Raw genomic sequence first — 18,389 nt, forward strand, 5'->3', positions numbered from 1 at the left:
ACACCGGGCCGGCCAAAAGAAAGCAGCGAAGGTGCTAGCGGCCAAGTTACGGGAGGAGACTGGCCCTAGAAATATCTATACGGTGCTACGAGACGAGGCCGCCCGCGCTCGTGGGGGTCGCGTCCCCGCGCCTCTTGCAGTGCATAGGGGCCCATCGACGCAGGAGCGGTACTCCCCCGGGTGCTTTCGAGTACCTGCAGTGATCACCCCACTGCCAGCCTCACCAACGAGGGCACCACCAACAGCCGCCCATGTCGCAGCCCGGGCCATCAACCAGCGACCCCCGAGCGACCTCCGAGGGGTGACCCCGCAGGCGGCCCGGCGCCAGCCGACCCGACCACAGCTGCGGCCTGCACCCCCACGGGCCCACCGCCAGATCATCGAAATCCCCCCCCGCTCGCGGCCACCTCCGAGTCGCCAAGTGGGAGCCTGTTACCCTCCAAAGGAGGCCACCTTCCCCTGCCTCTGAGGGCGAAACTCTGACAGTTCCTCCCCTCCCCCTTACCGCGAGGAACCCCCCTCCTTTTGTGTGCACTGGAGAGGGAGGACGTGCGTCAGTCTTGTATCAATGTATTTGGATCTTACTCAATAATCAACCATCACTGGCAAATAAATTGCACATAATATGTGACTGGAAAAAAAAAAGCAGTTTGTAGTGGTTACTTCCATCTTTACACAAAAAGCAACCACATCAAATACCATGCCACTGACTAAGTAGGGGTATTATATAAAAAAAGGTAGACAAGCCTTAAAAACATTTACTACCTTTAACCTGCAACTACTCCCTACAGCCGGTGAAACACAGCTGTGCAATACTGTTTTAAATATAAAAGTAAATAAGGGGATTGAGTTAATGTAAAAACATAATTCCCATTATAAATGAATTGCAAAAAAAAAGTCAAATGGTCAGTTGGAACACTATGGTACAAACAGAACTATACAGTATAAAAGATAACATAATATTAGAGTGCTGTATCTTTTCCAAATAAACTCCTTCAAATAGCCTAAAAGCCCAAATTACCAAAAATAAGATTAAAAACGCAGCACATTTCCAAAATAGATACATTAATCAAAAGTACGGTAAATATGTAGTGTAGCGGTATTTGCGAAAAAAAAAATGCTAAAAATCCTAAAATACTTTTATTATATGCTCTTTCACTTTCTCTTTTCATTAAACCCGGCAGAGATAAGAAATTCCAAATACTTTAGGAGATATAGAATTTTTTTAATTTTCATAGTTGGGCGATATTTATTAAAAAAATATATCAAAAATTCAGAAAATACTTTTATTCTATGCTCTTTAACTTCCTCTTTTCATTAAACCCGGTGGAGATAAGAAATTCCAAATACTTTAGGAGATATCGAATTTTTTAATTTTCATCACAATACCTGTGCATTCATGCGGCATTCAACATTGTTTCTTGTTTACAAGTATGAATTTTTTTTTCGCGACGTAGGTGAACACTACATCATTTTCTACTAATGGCAAAGAAATTGTACCCGCCTCTAACTTAGGTGAGTTTTTAACGTTTCAAATTTTAATGTTTTATTTGTTATTTGAACATTGTTGCACAAGTAATAAGTAAAAAAAAAAAATTACGTGAGTTCCTACTGTTCATCCTTTGTCCCAGTTTGTTTGGTCAGGTCAGTTACATTATAAATATTTTAAAACTAAACAACCATTAAAATTAATTCACATTATTTTTAATGTCCGCTTAGTTTGAAAGTATTTATAATGTAACTGACCTGACCCAATCGACCATTTTAATTAATTAGGCATTCACGAACACACTGCGAAATAAAAAATTGCGACGGTCGAATGATAGTTCAGGTCTCTTATTACAAAATAAGAACGGTGATATCTCCTAACGTATTTGGGATTTCTTATCTCCGCCGGGTTTAATGAAAAAAGGAAGTGAAAGAGCATATAATAAAAATATTTTCGGATTTTTAACATTTTTTTTTCGCAAATACCGCTACACTATATATTTACAAAAAATACTATTTCTTTTGTCCACCGGGCTGCAAAGTGACAGTAAATACATAGCCCAACACTAAAATATATAATTAACTTACCGAGACTTTACAGTCACAAATTTCTCCCCAGTAGTATGCAACAATTGGTGCAATTCCTCGTCACTGGTGGCTCGTGCTGTCTGTTGAAGAGAACTGTATTATCTAACCAACATTAAATACTAACCTTATCGCAGTTCATTTAAAAGTTCAAAAACCAAGCTTATTTTCTGCAGCTGCAGCATACATGCCCCAGTCTACACCAGTGCCTTGCCTTTGGTAGCTTCTACAACACCCATCTTGAATACCACTGTTCAATATTATACCTGGGATAGATTACCAAAGGCACGACAGGATGTCCTGCTACACTTGTTTTTTTTCAATCCCTTGCAGTTATGGTTGGTCTTACCAAAAACTTGTTCAGACAAAAGATTTTTATATTACTTCTAGTAATAATACGTTCAAATGGATGTTATACTTTCCATATTATGGAAGTTACATTGATTTTTCTGGTTTTTAAAAAACCTTCCCAATTTTTAATCCCTTTGGTGTGATATTGCTCTTTAATGAACACTACTGAGATTATCCACTATGTATCAGTTTGGAAGTTTATTTGTGATAAATTGCAGCAGTTATTGTGTCCACAAACTTGTGATATATATATACACACACACACACACAAACTTTTGAGTTGACGATGGTAGAGGGGTCTATGGACCATGAAATGAAAAACTATATAACAATTTTTCGAAAGTCACACCATGGTAACTGATACAGTAGTTAGTATTTCCTTGAAATCTACCTAAAATAGTGTGAAATCATAAGAATAGTTGGTTACATTAAGTTAACTACATTTTAACTTGGTAATTCCTACCAACTATTAAAATTATTTTACCGTATTTTTAAAGTAGCTAACATAACCTAACCAACCATCCACTATTAACAATAATTTGATTTATATTTGGGAGAAACTTACAGAAAGGAAACAAAATACATGTGGTATAATAACTATGGTGATAAAATTACTACATATGATATGCCATAGTTTGTGAGAAAATTCACGTTCTATAAATATGACGCTGGGCATTAGTGAGCACCTAATACTTTAATTTTTAAATTTCTAAAATTAAAATTAACAAAATTTATGATTTTTTTTTCTATTTTATTATTTTTCATGCTTTGATAAAATTTATGTTATAACTCTTATGCTGTAAGCATGATTACACTTATAAACATAAAATTACTGCATGTTATATGCAAAAAAACTGAGCAATCAGTTATTCAAATAAAAACATATGAATATTTAACTAAGATTGAAAAATATTTCATATAACTGAAAAATTACAGGCATGCTTCCTAATTGAATGTAAATACTGTCCTGATATTGAGGAATTTAAAGAAGGTTTAACCAAGTTTTATGAGGAGGAAATGATAGACATCACCACTTACAAACAATGGATTACTGTTGACCGATGCAATTTCGAAACATTTACCAACTTCAAGAACTTGGCAATCAAATGAGTATCCTTAAAAAACATGAGACTTTTGCTAAACAACAATCAAGATTTTTCTCTAAAAAAATCTTTGCTGGAAGAAAGCGAAGCTGTAGTAACACTGGATTTGGCCAAAAATTAATTTTTGTTCTACTAGATTGACATCGTCCGGGCCTGCGGCCCCTTTTAAGTCCGATATGCCACCGCCCAAACACCACCCACCCTCCATTCAAACCTCCCGCCTACCCGTGCGTACGTGTGCGTGCGTGTGTGCTCGCCCGGCAAGAGGGCGCTGTCGAGCCAGTGCGCCGCACCCCTAAAAACATAAGTATATGTAATTGTGTTGTTTGTTTTTATATTCCCTAAGTGCAACGTGACGGCAGATCGGCCGGGAGGGTTTTATGTACTTTTATTTAAAATAATGTATCAAAATAGGATAGCGTTTCCGGACATTCCCGAGGAAACCCGAAGCCAGACAATAATTAAATGTTCATTTTATTAATTATAATATTTATTATTCTTTTAAAGTATTCATAAATTGTCACATAATTTTTAATGGATTCTTGTCATGTTAATTTAGTTTCCCGTGGCACAAATTCGCAAATATCTTTTAACGGCAATTGTTTCGGCGAGAGGACGCCATGTTAGTCGAGCGAGCCATGATCTCACCCCAGTCCGCCGCCATCAACGACCAAGAGTAGCCGCTTCAGCACTCCGGGGACCTCACCGCTTGTTTCACCGCCAAGTAATTCTGTTTCAATTTAATTCCGTATAAATCGTTTTCTTTTTGTCCTCGGAGCTCCTCTCGGTCGGGGGACTGTATAACTTATTGTCTTGCGACCAGCAACGGTCTTTTCTCTTTCGTAATACGTAATGTAAGATGTGACCACGTGGTGCTCTTCATACCTAAACCGATTCGTGCCGCAGGCGTTTTAAACAGTTTCAATCGTGTAAGTTGCATTCGCCGAATAAATCAGGTGTGTAATTCAAATGTATTATTTTCTTATTTAAATCTGTTTAACCACGTGGAGTGTAATGGCGTGTGGTACGCCTGAGAGACCACTGCGTAAATAATAGCGTGCCCGACGCTGAGTGCGGGCAGGAATTCGTGCTAGGTGTATTCAGGGGGAAATTAAAATCACGCCTCACATGGGCGACGTCACGACCCTGGGAAAGAGTCTCACATCGGTCCGTGCACGTGGCACGGTGGCGCCCATAAAACCCGAGCACGCAGTAAAATTCAGTCAGTAAATATCAGAGACTACGGCCCCCGTAACAAGATGAAGCTCAAAGTTTCATTGGAACAATTCTATGGCTACTGTACACCCTTTTGCAGTACACTTCAAGGAAAGCAATCAAGAAACAAGTAAACAAGAGCTAGTTCACCAGAGTTTTATATTTATATCAGACTACCTAACACACAATACTGTCATTGTTCATGCATTCCAGAAAAAGTTAATACTATTACTCTGAAATTATTTTCCAAATTTGAAAAAGCTGTACTATAATTCAGATGGTTCAGCTGCACAGTACAAAATTCTTAAGAATTTTCTCAACGCTTGCTACTACAAAGAGGACTGTGATGGACTGAGGCTGAGTGGCACTTCTATGCTACATCACATGGGAAGGGAGTTTGTGGTGGAGTTGGAGGTATGATAAAAGTGTTTGCTGCCACAGCGCATATATATATATATATATATTAGACACCTGCGAGAACTCGAAATTCGAGTTTCCAGTCGAGTTTTTTAGTAATACTCGAACTCGAGCTCGTGGCTTTTCAACAACTCGAAATTCGAGCGAGCTTTTCTTGCACTGTACCTATAGAAAAAAAGACTCTCTTTATATCGGAATAAAAGTCTTACAACACTATTATCCTTTTATAATGTAACATGATCGACCGTATACATGAACACATCATTTTTACGTACCCGGGATTTACGAATTTCCGTGATTAATTTTTTTTACTTCTATAATTTTCCGCATAGCATTAATGTATCACTTTCCTGCTTTATGCGGAAGTATTTCCCGCTTTATGCGGAAACATTTCCCGCATTTTACTGTAAAAAGCATTTAAATTGTCTGGGGTCTCATCATTTACGCCATTAAATGTGTGATATAAAGTCCCGTTTAAAATTTTTATGAAAGTTCCTGCCAGTAATGGTGCACGTAAATATAAATATTAGTGATGGGTCATTCGTGAACGATTCGTTCAAAAAGAACGAATCTTTGAGAGAACGAAATCTTGAGATTCGTTCGCGATGTAAAGAACCGGCTCTTTGAGAGCCGGTACCTTGAAAGATTCGGAAGAACGAAAACGCAGAGAGAACCGGCCACGCGCCCAGTCTGATTCGTTCGTGAAATGATTCATGACGTCAGGAGTCTGAAGAATTAGTAATCACAGCGTGCGCATGTTCATAAGAGCAAACGGTAACTGATCAAATAAAATAGGGTAACATGAAAAGTATATATACCTGAAAATGTCAACTGTTAAGTAGTGGTTTAAAATTGTGTTTTCACATTAGAAAAACAAATTTGGAAGAAAAAAAAACAAAAAAAAAAAACATGAATTAAAAATAACAGGGAAAGTAACTACAAATGTTCACACTTACCATTTAGCTGTTAATTAATGTACTTCATTTTTCTCTCTTCATACTGAATCGCAGTAGTAGTATTCAATTTTTGTCTTTTTTTCTCTAAATGTGTTGGTCTACATGTAAACACTTTACTCTCTCTATAGAGTGTAAATAGTCTGTATATTAAAATTTGTAACTTAAAAAGTAATACAATATAAATAATCTTGTTTCATATACGCAACTGTGATTCACTGGCTACGAAAAGCAATGTTCAAGTACTAGCTATAATAGTGTGATTACAAATTAAAGTTAAGAAAGATCACTTTCGTAACATTCTTAGAATTAATGCTCCCGTATTATATAGAATCACTGCATGAAGCATTTGCAGCTGTAATGTAATGTAATGTATTATAACAATTACTATAGTACTTATAAGTATATAAGTAGAAGTGTGCTACAATGGTATTAGTTTCCCAATGGTAGTAATATAGCTAAATACATATAACTGTGGTAAATTGGGCGCCGTGGCTATACTATCCAAAAGGGTCTATTATGTTGATTATGAGTATTGAACACGTACATGAAAAAGAATATATGAATTAACGAATAATAATTAATTTTAATGATTCAGATGTATGCAGCTTGTGATTGGAACATAACACATATTAATTAAATACAGGATGACAACAACGATAACACATACACTTAACTATAAACCAATACATACACAAAACTTAACACTTCAACTGCAAATAATCGGTAATTAAATGTGTTATTAAGGGGAGGTAAATATGTTGTAGATGGATAGTAGTAAAATTCTGGGTTGATATGGATTATTGTGGCTTTCCTGGTTATTTTTATGTTGTTTAAGTTTCAGGATATACGTAGGCACAGATTTATATTCAACCAAAAGTTCGTCAATTTAAAATTATCATCACTCCAAAAGTTCATGTATGATAAACAGTTCGGTGTTCAAACTCTTCAACTTATTTAAAATTATCGTAGCTCAGTGTTGAAAAAAATCTAAGTGCAATAAATAAATATCTTAGAATTTATTTATTATATAATGTTTTCACCTCGGCTATTAGCTCAGGGTTTGCAGGAGTTCTGCTCTAAGACCACTGAGTAGAATGAACTGTAAAGGACACTGAAATAAAAATATTAATTTATAATACTGTTCCATCAGATGTTAAAAATGTACTTAATATGGGTAATTAACTTTGCAATGATCATCAGTCTCAACATTAACATCGCATAAAAGTCCGTACCAAGGACGCTATCAAGCTCAAGATGGCTACCTTTGCCTTATAGCATAAGCATCAACTTAATTTGCTGGTAAACTTATCTTTTTACCGCCGGATCTTGCTGCAAACACTCACGTTCGTAGCTATCACAATACCAATTAATATTAAGTCACTGAATTTACTTGATCTTTTAAGATTATGCCAAAAATGCTAATTTAGATAAGGCCGGCGTCGGGATAGGCCCTAACGAAGAGACGCCTATTCTTACTTCTTTTCTACATAACATAATTCACGGACGCATTTCCGCCCACGGCGGTATGCTATTTTACAAGATAGCCTGCGGCTGTAAACAATGCAGCCAAGAACAGACAAAATAATGCTGGTGATTAATAATCACATCAAAACAATATGTAAATACAATTAAATATAAGATATCTGTGGTGAGACAAAAATTACAATAAATAACAGAAGTGAAGTTACAACAATGAGTTAAATATGGAATCAGGTTAGGTTTGATGGTAGTATAGTCAGTTCAATGTTTATGAATGCTAAGCTGTAGCATGACAGTTCCGTAGTTTGAAGGTTCGGCATATTATATTAGAAGGTTAAACAACAACATAGTATCATTATTAATAAAGAAATACATATATGATAATAAAACAATTAATAAGTAGTCTTATGTTGCTGTACGCGGTACCATGTAACCGTACACAGCGATCAACAGTCAATAATTTTATAACAGTCAGTATACAACTAGACGTTTGAAATTTCATTTACCCATGCAGAGTAGATAAAGATAACCACCCACGCGATCCAGCCTCCTCTCGTTATCGGGTCACGCGATAACGAGGGGAGGCTGGAAGCAAACACGTAGCCAATACTCTAAAGGATGAACGAGTTACGACACCTGATAAAAGAGCCAGATCCTATACACAGAAAAGAACGAAATGACCGAGATGAACGAATCGTTCTGAACGAATCTTTCACGGAACTGATCCGAAAGTACCGGTTCGGTCAAAAGAACCGTTCTGCCCATTACTAATAAATATGAAGAAAAGACAAATGAACAACTTACGAAGAAATATGGATGATGTACCATAACTACAGTACAATTCCAATAGTTATCTTAAGATAATTACCATAAAAAGAACTAAAGATTCTTTGTAGATACCATAATTACTGCAGAAGCATGATAGTTACCACATTTGCACTATAGTTGCCGAAATAACCGAGATGTGTATTTACCGTGATGGTAATGTATTTATTTAGGACATATTAAAATTAAAGAACATTATTGAAAAAAAAAGGATGTTAAATCTTGATATGTACGGTAGTGATGGGCAGAACGGTTCTTTTGACCGAACCGGTACTTTCGGATCAGTTCCGTGAAAGATTCGTTCAGAACGATTCGTTCATCTCGGTCATTTCGTTCTTTTCTGTGTATAGGATCTGGCTCTTTTATCAGGTGTCGTAACTCGTTCATCCTTTAGAGTATTGGCTACGTGTTTGCTTCCAGCCCCCCCTCGTTATCGCGTGACCCGATAACGAGAGGAGGCTGGATCGCGTGGGTGGTTATCTTTATCTACTCTGCATGGGTAAATGAAATTTCAAACGTCTAGTTGTATACTGACTGTTATAAAATTATTGACTGTTGATCGCTGCAAATGCTTCATGCAGTGATTCTATATAATACGGGAGCATTAAATCTAAGAATGTTACGAAAGTGATCTTTCTTAACTTTAATTTGTAATCGCACTATTATAGCTAGTACTTGAACATTGCTTTTGTTTTCGTAGCCAGTGAATCACAGTTGCGTATATGAAACAAGATTATTTATATTGTATTACTTTTTAAGTTACAAATTTTAATATACAGGCTATTTACACTCTATAGAGAGAGTAAAGTGTTTACATGTAGACCAACACATTTAGAGGAAAAAAGACAAAAATTGAATACTACTACTGCGATTCAGTATGAAGAGTGAAAAATGAAGTACATTAATTAACAGCTAAATGGTAAGTGTGAACATTTGTAGTTACTTTCCCTGTTATTTTTAATTCATGTTTTTTTTTTTTAGTTTTTTTTCTTCCAAATTTGTTTTTCTAATGTGAAAACGCAATTTTAAACCACTACTTAACAGTTGACATTTTCAGGTATATATACTTTTCATGTTACCCTATTTTATTTGATCAGTTATCGTTTGCTCTTATGAACATGCGCACGCTGTGATTACTAATTCTTCAGACTCCTGACGTCATGAATCATTTCACGAACGAATCAGACCGGGCGCGTGGCCGGTTCTCTCGTTCTCTCCGCGTTTTCGTTCTTCCGAATCTTTCAATGTACCGGCTCTCAAAGAGCCGGTTCTTTACATCGCGAATGAATCTCAAGATTTCGTTCTCTCAAAGATTCGTTCTTTTTGAACGAATCGTTCACGAACGACCCATCACTAATGTACGGTTGGCACATGTTGCTAAGAAATAATGTGATCTGAAAGAATGCAGTACTACTACGAAAAGTGAAAAGGGTACTCGTGGGTTTTTAGGTTATGGCAGTCTCTTTCGTTTTTCAGTAATATCGGCCGAAATTAACAAGAGTATTGGAAGTTGGCAGAAATGCCGATTCAACTAAATATTGGCAAAATCGGCTTCTTCAGTACAGCTCTACATTTGATGACATGAGTAAACATATTTCAGACTACGGGACATTGAAAAAGACTTTAATTTCCATGTAGGTTTATTGTGCGTAAGTTTTTTTGCAAGTGTAAATTGAATTAAGTAAAATGCTTCTATTTTTATTACTTTAAATTGATTAAACTTAATGACAAGTTACAGATATTTGACACTAATTTTGAGGTTAAACAATTTGGTAAATATGTAGAGTAACGGTATATGCGAAAAAAAAATGCTAAAAATCCGAAAATACTTTTATTCTATGCTCTTTCACTTCCTCTTTTCAAATCAACCGGCGGAGATAAGAAATTCCAAATACTTTAGGAGATATCCAATTTTTTAATTTTGAACATGTAGAGTAGCGGTATTTGCGAAAAAAAAATTCTAAAAATCCGAAATTACTTTTATTATATGCTCTTTCACTTCCTCTTTTCATTAAAACCGGCGGAGATAAGAAATTCCAAATACTTTAGGAGATCTAGAATTTTTTAATTTTGCTATACAACACCTGTACAACCATTAGACCGAAGCCATTTTTGTTATTTTGCCGTGTGTTCGTGAATGCGTAATAAATAAAATGGTCGATTAGGTCAGGTCAGTTACATTATTAATACTTTCAAACTAAGTGGACATAAAAAATAATGTGAATTAATTTCAATGGTTCTTTAGTTTTAAAGTATTTATAATGTAACTGACCTGACCTAACAAACCCGGACAAATGATGAACATTAACAACTCACGTAAAATATTTTTGTTACTTATTACTTGCGCAACAATATCCAAATAAAAAATAAGACTTTAAAATTAGAAACGTTAAAAACCCACCTCAGTTGGAGGCGGGTACATTTCCTTTGCCATTAGAAGGAAATGATGTAGTCGTTCACCTACGTCGCGATACCTCCGACGGAACATTAATAAATAATCACGTATTGGTTCATTTGAATACTGGCCAATCACGGAACTGTCACGTGACAAAATTGTCCAATAAGACACATAATAGATATTCGTAAACCAGAAACAATGGTGATTGCCGCATGAATACCCAGGTATTGTGATGAAAATTAAAAAATTCGATATTCCTAAAGTATTTGGAATTTCTTATCTCAGCCGGTTGATTTGAAAAGAGGAAGTGAAAGAGCATAGAATAAAAGTATTTTCGGAATTTTAGCATTTTTTTTCCGCATATACCACGACTCTACATATTTACCAACAATTTTACTAAAGCATTCCAGCCACACAGGTTGCCAGCGAGAGACGCTTCTCTTCTGCTGTAAACACCATCTCCAATCGTAGAGCTAATTTAACTCCTGAACGTGCAGAACAAATTATTTTTCTGCATGATAGATTGAAGAACAGAATTTAATACTCTGTGACAATCTCTCTCAGAATTTTTGTGCCGAAAAGTGGAAATGTTGAAACAATGTGAATGTACTTTTCAAACAACATGATTTTTGGTGCTCAGTTAGTTGAAGCTCAGTAAGGACTCCAGAAAAATTGACAAGGATGAAATTATTCCAAAGATATGTTACATTTACACAAACATATACGTACTTGTAAACTGTGGTTATGTTAGTTGGATGATATCAGTTACTAATGAACCAATGGAAACAGGTTAGATTCAATGGAAAACATGTTTTTTTTCCTAGCAGTGCAAATTAAAAAAGCACTCTGTAAATAGTTACTCAAAATTAATAAGCCCACTTCATTTTAATACTTTATTCAAACATTATACCTACTAAGTTTAAGGTAAAAATATTTTCCCAAAAGTGTAACTGTATCACAAAAGCTCAAGCTTCGAGAACTTTCAAGTATGCTCGCTCGAGCTTGGCTCAAAGTAAAATTCTTAGACTCGCAGACCTCTAATGTAGGTCTATCTATTTGGTAGGCTAACAATGATAATGGTTTCTTTTTTTATTTCCATATTTTTCTCAAAAGTTCTCACATTATATTACTCCATCACAGTAAATTTATGTGCAATAAACTTTAAAAAAAAAACTTGAACTCGACTCGATACTCGCGAGTATTTTAGCAAACTCGCTCGAGCTCGACTTGAAGTGAAAATCTTCTGCTCGCAGACGCCTTATATATATGTGTATGTATATATATATATATATATATATATATATATATATATATATATATATATATATATATATATATATATATATATATATATATATATATATATATATATACATACATACACACACACACACACACACACACACACACATAAATTATTCTAAAACCAAGGTTTGAAAAAGCTGTGTCAGATAAATCCATGCCTCCATCCTATAGAGCATCCCACTCTTAGATTGCAGTGTGGAAGTAAATGGGCGCATTCTCTCTCTCTCTAACACACGCAGAATGCTGTTAGCGCTGTCCTTGTTTCTCCGTGTGTTTTTGCCAAATATCAAACGAAATTAAAATTTTAATTTTTGGACCAAGCTTTTTTTCATATTGTGTAGCATCGAAATACGCATCAGGCAATGCTTATTTTGAATACTTAACAATATTTTAAGTGTCCAAAAAAATTAAAAAACATAACTTATTCACTACGAATTGTTTTGAAGTATTCCGAGATGTTTCACATCAAAAAAAAAAAAACCTACATGTGTATTTCATTAAGATTTTTTTTATTAATAAATTAATGCCTTAGGATGCCACAGAACAAATGTTAAGACAAAAACTGTACAGATTTCACTTAAATAATTTTTTTAATATATTGAAATGCATTTTCTCACAAACTGACACATCAAAAAGTTGACCAGCGGAAAACTTTTTTTCTGTTAAAGATAGATGGGGGACGAAAGCGTGAAAAATGTTCACAATGAATTGAATTAGTTTTTAAAAGCAGCTCCATCTCAATTGCTTCTACAGTTTCCGTGGAAACAGCTGTTAAAGATGTGTCTTATCAGTACAAGAGCACGCGCTGCCGTCGTAAGAGGAAACAGGGTCGTGTGTTTAGATAAGTGGGGTTTTGTCATGCAAGCAATTTCAAATACATGGCTTCCTTAGTCAACCATGTATTTCCTTAGAGACTCATTTCTGAAAACCAGCCTGCCAGTTAGTATCGCGTCTCGTGACGAAGCAACGCGTTGTGTCCGGTGACTCGTTAGTTATAATTTTGACAAATTATATATTAACATACGTGATATTATTTTCTACATTTATTTTTATTACGTACATATAAAACTTGGAAGATAGAACACTGAAAAGAAATTATATCGGTAGGCTACGCGGGAGGGAGCGCAAGATTGTGTTGAATGTATTTGAGTATTTTTCAAAAAAATATGAGTGTGTGCAATGCAATTAAGGAAGCTTACCATTCTTCTGGTCAGCTCTGTGCTACTCTTATGGAAGGGGTATCAACATTGGTCAGCAGTAGCAATAGTGATTAAAAGGTATGTGATGTTATTAATTTCTTAATCAAGTTAACGTTACTTTTATCGTAAAAATTCCTATGAATGAAATGTTGTGAACAGATTCTTGTTGTAAGTTAAAGTTAAAAAAAATTCCTTATCGGCACAGCCTAAAGGCGCAGGAAGATTTTGATTTATTATATTTCTTTACATTAGAACAAAAAGGGATTTTTATATCCTTCAACCCATATTTTTTTCTTCCCCTTGCAGTAATGGTTGTTACAAAAATATTTTAATCGTATCTTGAACATAATATGTAAAATGTATGAAATAAATACGAAGGAATTTAATAGCGATCATGGTACAATATTTGAATTATTTTTCTATCCTTCTCAACACCAAGCATCTTATCAAACATTGTTTTAGACAAAGTTTTGGAAAATAATTATGATATTTACAAACAATTCAAACAGATTTGATAAGGTGGTCTACTAAGGCAGTTACGTTTTCTTTTTTGTCCGGTGAAAATTTTTTTCGAACCCATGCAGTTATGGCTAGTCATATCAAAAATTTTTTTAGAAAACATTTTTTGACATTAGGTACTATGATTTATCATACGTTAAAACGGATGCGATATTATTCATATTATGGAAGTTGTTGCGATTTTTCTGTTTTTCAAAAAATCTTCCCCATTTCGACCCAATTGTTCGGATTTTCCCATAACTTACTCGACCGAGAATTTCCATTACCGTATTTTATTTATCATATTGGACATGACTTGTCCAAAAATACGGCATTTATTGAGCTCATGAAAATGGGATTTTTAGAACATAAAAGAAAATCTATAAGAAATTTTCGTCTACAATAGGTAGTTTTTATTTGAAATTTACATAAAAGTGGCATTATTACAAATTTATATGTGTAATAGTATAAAATATTATAAATTACGATATGATTTCTTAAAATGCTTCTTGTTCAATCCGAATTACAAAAAAACACATCTCCTGAAATTCGTAATGTGTTAGAGATTTGGCAACAGCGCGCGCCATAAGCCGTGTACTGCAATCTAAGAGTGGGACGGGCTATAGATCTAGATAATATCAAAAACAAAATTTACTCATTTGCTGAAGATTCACAAACACAAAGGGTACACATCAGCACTGGTGATGAAGACGTTCTATATGAAGAAATTGTGTTCTTACAATAAGGAGTGGTGGTTGGACTCAAATAATATTAAAAAAGAAGTTTGTATTTCGTTCCTTCACCCAGAAGGACCATCACCAACTTCACATATTATACTAGGAGAGCAGATACCTTAGCACTGTATATAAACTATACTTTGTGCAAATTACATCCAACCACAGCAACAGGTAGAACCGAACATGTTCCAGCAGATAAGATATGACCGAAGCATCATAAGTTTTGGCTGCAATAAATAGCCTTTCTTCAAAGCCTGCCTAGCAATCTAAGAGCCCGTCTAATATAGTCTGAACCTGTGTGTGGTCTGTGTCCTTATCCGAATGTGAGTGACGTCACACTCTCTCACCGAAAACTACCCTGTCCACAATAGCGATGTCCGATGTCCGAATGTTTTGATTTCTAAAGTTATCAAAGAGCACAGTAAATGTGCCAAACCAAATGTTTTTGTTTATTGTTTTGATGCTTTGTAGTTTGAGATTGAACTAATGAAAGTTATGTAAGTTATAAGTGACTTACAACACCTTCCATTTCCTTCAATAAAAAAAACAAACACCACGTTTTCAAACGGGCACCGGAAATTCAAATATTGTGAGTGTTCTGTTCTTTTTCTGTGTCCGAAGTACACAGGTTGGGACAAAAAGTTCAAATTGACGAATGTCTTCGACCAGAGAGGTTCGGACCTTCGCCCACTTGACGTATGACGTCAGAGGGTCACGTGGACCAATCTGCGAAGAGTGTCCTTCGGACACAGTTTAGGACATTGCTATTGTAGACGGGCCATAAATGTTACAAACATTCACGAGATTATATGCTGTATAAACAGACTAAATTCACGCACATTTTTTTAACCAGTCTGTATACAGCTAGAAGTAAGGAATTTCAGCAATCCGAGCTGCCCAGATAAAGAATAACAGCCAGGTGACAATGCCATGCGCCTTGATGAAACAAATACTTGCAGAGTAAAAATGAGTTAAGACTAGAGATGTGCCGGATCCCATTGCCAGTATTTAGAACAAAATGAACGAAATGCACTAAAATGCCTTTTTACATCAACCCAAAAAGTTTTTGTGATAAAATACATAAATTAAGAACTGTTAGACATACATTAAATTATATAAACTGTAATTTACCTACCTCGAAAGACATACCAATAGCGTTTTATATAATGCATGACAGCCACGATGGTCAAACAAACTGCGACGAATTCGGAAATTCACAAAAACCGTTAATTATTCCGGAAGCGGCTTAGATACACTGCATATGGAATGCCCACCGACAAATTTAAAAATATTAAATATTTTGAAAGAACGTATTAAATATGCTAACGAATTAATGTATTAATTTTTCAACACAAATTAACTATGAAACAAAATGGCTTTGAAGTGATTCTAAAATAATATTGCAATTAAATTTCATAAATATTACACCATATGTATTCTCTTCAGTGTGTTTAAATAATTGTATCTCAACTAAAAAATAACACATGTTAGAGTATAAATTTATGTTAAGTGGAGAGATTTCTATTGAGACCTATTATAAATGTACAGGAAGAGAGGGGACATGACGAACATAAGGTTGATACGAAGGTAGAACCAAAGGCCGTGTCTAATTAATTAAACACCTCGACCCCCGTTCATTAACAATCTAACATAATTTAAGGGTAACTTCAATATTAATTAAAAACCCCGCCCAGGGAAAATGCGATGCAGGAGTGCCCGAGTTACTCACATATGAACATGCCATAATAAGTTTGTGAGTGTCTCCCTGTGGCCTTCAGTCTTAATTAATTATAGTGTTGTGTTAACGTAAATATTACCTCCCCGGTTTTTATGTGTAACTAGCCACAGGAGCGGTGAGCCAGCGACGAACAGTCTCAGGTGTGACTCTGAACATTGAAACTTAATTTACACAAATTAATTAACCGTAATTATTAAAGACCATCTGCCAATCAGATTAATAATTAATGTATGAATTAAGAATAATTAATGTATGAATTTAGAGCTGCTTTCAACTTCTTCTTATTAAAATAATTTCCTAATAACAGAACTTTAGCAACTTTGGCGCGAGAGAATGCCGAGACCATCCCTTACGCCAAGGCCAGATGCCAGTACTGAGCGACTCGCACACTGGGGCGGACGTGTGTGTTCCACGGGGAGCCATCATCCTTTGTTTTACATAGAGCATTATTTCTGGTAATTATAAGTCATCGACCTAAACCTGTTTTATTCTCTTTACATAAACTCCTCGTGCATCCCCGGTTCTTTTACTGTGCAGGTCCTAACCCGACTGCTTAACTTTAAACTCCCCGCACAAGCCATCATGTGGGGTAGTTCATCTTATGGCACGACTCCCACTACCAACGAACTTTTACTCAATGTTGATTGCACGGACGCGGACGACAGCTATGCGTAAAAACTTTTCATCTAATTTAACTGCGGGCCGCGACTCACACAGATGAACACGGACGCCGCCAAATTAGTAACTTTCGGGATTGGCCGCCTCCTATCAACCCCACCCCCACCCCCAAAAAAAAAACTCGGCTGTCGTGAGGGCTTAAACTAGAAATAGTGATTCAGGGCACTATTTTTAACCAAGTGTATTTTTTTGTAGAGTAATTACTTGTGCGCCAAGCAAATATAATGTAAGTATAATTGCAACTGTAATTGTCCACCTGATTAAACGACCACTCCGCAGACTCCGTGCGCGACGTGTAATCGACAGTATAAATCTCGAGTTCGTGTTGGTTATTGTATTGAGTCTCCCTATCCCAGCTAGGAACCAGTGTATTATGCTGCACAGGGCCTGTGATGGGATACCAGCTAGGGACCCCTCCAGCCGTGAACTTCACCGACGGTCCTAGCGAGCCACGCAGGGGCAACACACCCACGAAACACAAATCTTGTTAGTCGCTGAGCTAACCTGATGCCCTCCCGGAACACAATTTTAATAAGAACAGTTTCCCGCTAGGATACACGCCCGGTCTCGAACTGAGAACCCGGATGGAGGCAGCGTCGTAGAGCACGAGTGTTAGCCCCTTCCGGGCAAAATGTTTAATGAATGCCCTTAATTCTTATCGCGGCCTAGAGCCTTAATTTAAGTTGGAAACAAAGTGCTGAAGCAATATCCAGAACACACCCACAAACAAAAACATAAACAGTGGTTTTTACCAACTAGTCAGTAGTCTTTAAGTTGACTCATCATTTAAATAATATTTTTCAATTTCTTTAACTAAAACTTTAATCAGTATTTCATAATTCATTTTTTTATGTCAGTGTTAATATTCGAACAAGGGTCATGAACAATTAACAAAGTAAGGGTTCATTTAAAAACCGAATAACTGCAATTTCTTTTCTTCACTCGTAATTTAGCGCACGGCGGAACTGTTCCCCCCCCCCCCCCCCGCGCACCAAGCTACAGCCCCCTCCTGCAGTCTAGATCAGCTCGCGGCCCGGGGTGGATGTTTTCCTGTGTTCGTTCCGTGGGGAACCTTCAATTTCGTAACTCACCGATTCTTCACTCTGGTAAATATAGTCATGAACCAAATCCTTTGTAACGTCAACTCCCCACATGACACTGGGTCGGTTTTTACGGTGCAGGGCTTAACCCCGCCGTCGTAATTCCTGCCTTAAGGCCACGGGCCACAAGGCCGCCTTAAGGTCAGTCACTTAACGGACCTGGCCGACTCCAGAACAACCCACGAATTCCCCCCTCTAACGGACTGCCTTAGGGAGACACAATCATAATTAATCAAGAGTAGTGTAGTGTAATATTGTGTATCAATTATGTCCAAATTATCAACCACGAGTAGTGTCGTGCAATATTTTGTACCCAA

At 36.2% G+C, this 18,389-nt stretch overlaps 1 long non-coding RNA gene across 3 annotated transcripts in view; it reads right to left on the bottom strand.

Annotated features, from left to right (window-relative positions):
• The window catches only part of LOC134538548 (uncharacterized), a 46,845-nt gene extending 31,061 nt beyond the window's left edge, over nt 1–15,784 (bottom strand). For 2 of the 3 annotated variants that reach the window (XR_010076170.1, XR_010076168.1), the window contains exons 1-2: nt 15,692–15,784; nt 2,077–2,156 (exon numbers count right to left, since the gene is read on the bottom strand). This is a non-coding gene — a long non-coding RNA (uncharacterized LOC134538548). The remainder of the gene's footprint in view (nt 1–2,076; nt 2,157–15,691) is intronic. The other variant, XR_010076169.1, reaches the window with a different exon arrangement.
• Nucleotides 15,785–18,389: the final 2,605 nt, after the last annotated feature.

Source organism: Bacillus rossius, chromosome 13 (assembly GCF_032445375.1).
Source record: "Bacillus rossius redtenbacheri isolate Brsri chromosome 13, Brsri_v3, whole genome shotgun sequence".
NCBI classification, from domain to species: Eukaryota; Metazoa; Arthropoda; class Insecta; order Phasmatodea; family Bacillidae; genus Bacillus; species Bacillus rossius.